Below are 3,895 nucleotides of genomic sequence, written 5' to 3' on the forward strand. Positions count from 1 at the left end.
AGCCTCTGTCAAAAAATTAATAATAGTTTTTTCTTCTCTTTGCTTGCATCTGTAGTTTTATTACCTTCATATATTTCATGATCTGTCTGTGCATGACAAAGACTGCTGTGGAAATAAAAAGACCCGTCGCAGCACTTATCATTTATGTACCATCCATAGATATGAAGATGTTTAAATATTACTGAAATTGCTTTGGAATAAATCATGTACACCTTGACTATCATGAAAAAGAAGAATTGGTTTCTCAGCACTTTAGGTAAGAACTTGATTGAAAGGAATAAAAGGAAAAGTGAGGAACAACTCAACACATACATTCAAATGAAACAAAACAACCCAAGAAAACAAATTAATTCAGTAGTCAAGAACCTGCAGGAAATGCAAAGACTTAAAAAAATCAGCTATGACAAACTTATGAAAATCCTGACTACATGGGAGTCTACTCTTGTGAGGATAGAGGTTAAAGCCCAGAGTGGACAGAAAGATCTGTACACAATACCATGCACCTGTTATTCTAAATTCCAGGAAGTATAACATAACGTGGACTGAGCCCAAGGTCATACACAAGGATCTGAAAAATAATCAGGATAATTTAGGACTGGGGACATGACAAAGTGGTAAAAACACCCATTTAGGGGGCACAAGACACTCAATTCAAACTCTAATATTTGGGTATTAAAGTAAAAAGCTATGATTTTAAATAATTGGAATAATTGTAAGATTTGAGTGGAAAAGTGCATTAGAGTGATAGAATGAACCCATGGTTCAATGCTTTCAACTTAAGTGAAAATATTTTATGGTACTTCAGACAAAACAGAGTTACCTTGCAAATGAACATGGTTGTGCATTTGGGTGATGGAAATACTTTAATTACACAGGTGTAAATTAAATAGATTTTATTTGGGTAGATTGTACTTCTTAAACTAAGAACCTGGATGATGTCCCTGAGATTTTTCTCTCAAGGCTACCACTCTACTACTTTGAACCACAGTTCCAATTCTGATTTTCGGTTGGTTGTTTGGTGATAAGATTATCCTGGACATTCTTGCCCAGGATGGCTTCAAACTATGATCGTCAGATCTCAGCCTCCCGAGTAACCAGGATGCCAGGCATGAGCCGTCGATAGTTTTAATAATTTAGTAAATTGTACACTTACTGAAATTATACATTATCATTATAACCTGCATAATATATGTGTGTATGTATATATCAATGTATATGGATAGAAATATTTTAACATATTTTTGTATCTACAGTACATTTATGAAATCATCCATTATAAAATAAAATGGAAACAAAAGTTAATAAGGAGCAAAACAAAGGAAATTATCACATGTTTCTTGTTGTTCAATGGAATACGAATTCGAGAATCAGTTTGGGAAAACCATCTGTATGTTAACAAAATGGATAAGAGCTATTAATTCTAATCCATCTATTTGCCCATGTTGTGCAACCTCACACATGAGTGTCAAAATCAAACCACACTTTTTGCCTTTGCTTTTAACTCACCTGACATAATTTACAGGTTAGATGAAGTAATCAAATAAAGATTAAAATAATATTATGTGAGGTTATGAATTAGAGCTGAACATGATTTTGAATATGATAATAGCTAATTAAGTTGCATATTTCTTACATTTACTCTGTCTTGTCCCTCATTCTCACATTAGGAAAGTATATAGAAGGTTCTCACTAAATTATATGTACAATTATGAAAAAAATGTATTGAAAGAATATGGGCACAGTGTGGTTTTAGCTTATTGAGACCTGTAGGAGTAAGTGTGTTTTTGAGGACTTGCAATACATTGTGATGAAGATGAAGGGAGGGATGTTCTTATTCTGGAAAACTGGCTAGAGGATTGCTCCCACAAAGGAAGTGATGAATTCTTCCAAAAGGTTACAGTAAAATCACTTTCACAACCATGTTCACTGCTGCACTATTCACTGTAGCCAAGTTACAGAAACAGCCCAGATGCCCTTTGGCAGAGTGATGGTTAGAGAATGTGTGGCACATATACACAATTGGATTGAACCCATCCATTTTGAAGACTGTTACATTATTTGCAACGAAATGAATAGGTCTAAAAATATATTAAGTGAACTAAGTCAGAGCCAGACACACAAAGGACCCATATTCTGTGTCATATTTGGAAGCTAGAAATTTATACAAGTTTACACAAAAATATTAACCAAAGCATGCTATTTGCAGAGGAGTATTTCAAAGGTGTAATTTCTTATAAAATTGAACTTTATTCCAACAAAATGAGGACCAGGAAACTATCACTTGAAATATGTGAGTGGAAGTCAAAAGGAAGGAATAAAGATAGTTATGGAGGAAGAGAGTGATGGTATAATATTCAATGCAGATAGTATGAAACTAGAAAAAATTAAAGTGGGGTGAGGTTTGGAAGGGTGTGGAAAATTTATTTAAAGATTCATTTTACTTAAAAAAACTGATATGTTGAATGAAAATTCCCTTGTACAAGTATTTAAGATAATAAGAATATAATTAAAAACAATGGAGACATCTGATCTTAAATTCTATTTCCATCTCTTTTAAAAAATAAAATTATTTGCTCTATAATTTGATCAGAGGGATGGATTTTGTGGCTAGCTAGATCATTGCACATCTGTCTCTTTCTTCCTCTCTCCCTTTCATGGTTCTCATAGGTAATATGATTGCTCCATAATTATCCTAATTTATTTTGCTTTTATATTTTTGGTTGCATCATTTTACTTTCTGCTCTGCCATATCCCAATTCATTTACACAGAAGACATTATTTCCTCTTTTCTCATTCTTAGAATAAGCTGCACATGAAGACAACACTGGTCCTCATTTCAGTCTGTACCTTTAAATACAGAGGAAAATCTTTCCTCTGCTCTCTACCAATTTCCTACTCTCCAGTTAGAATAATTTAGAATAGTAAAAATGAAAAAAGAGAAAATAAAAAATAGTGAAAAAAATAAACAGATGCAGAAAATTCACCGGATTTTTCTGACCATTTCATCCAATGTGAACTATTGGGGAAATACATGGACAGCAAATTCTCACTGGCACTCAAAGTCTCTGGTTAGGCAATTCTGATGAAGTTGAGGAACAAGGTGAAAAAGTGAGAAATGGTATCAATCGCAAGAAAAAAATGAAATAGTATCCAAGCAAATTTCTTCTTTGTTCTGCTGAAAATAATCGCCTTACTACAGTGCAGAGACTACTTTCCAAAAAGGCCACTCATGTGATTACTAGGGATGACGATGAGTATAACCCTCTTCATGGAGAAGCCTACAGTGGACACTTAGACATTGTCCATGAGGTGGTGGCTCAAGGCAGATATTCATGCAATAACTGCGAATGTCTGGACATCCCTGAACAGTACTTATACATGGAATAATAACAGAGTGGCTTCTTTATTACATCATAATGCAGATACCAATGGCCAAATTAAAGGCCTCTTGACCCCCTTGCATCTTGCTGCTGGTAATAGATATAGCAAAGATACGCTGGATCTCCTTCTGTTGAACCATTATATCAAGCCATGTCTGAAGCACAACTTGGAAGAAACTGCATTTGATATTGCCAAAAGTGTAAGTATGTATCACTACCTCTTTGAAGTTGTGGAAAGCTGTACAAATTGTTCTCTTAAGTCCTAATGGATCAGTTAAGTTTCTTAAATTTCAAAATTGCCAGTCCATCCTATGTGTCCATAGAAAATATTTTCACAATACAAAGCAACAGCAATACCTTACTTTAAAAGTTCATGGATTCCATGGTATTCTTCCAAGTGAATTGCCTGACTTTGATGTCAAAATATATTCGAGTTGTTTGTATACATATATAGTGATTTCTATAGAGTTTGTAATTTTTTAGATCAGAAATAATTTTAACTTATCTGTTGAAAT

This window comes from Dipodomys spectabilis, unplaced genomic scaffold, assembly GCF_019054845.1.
Source record: "Dipodomys spectabilis isolate Male_0828 unplaced genomic scaffold, ASM1905484v1 ptg000651l, whole genome shotgun sequence".
Lineage (NCBI taxonomy): Eukaryota > Metazoa > Chordata > Mammalia > Rodentia > Heteromyidae > Dipodomys > Dipodomys spectabilis.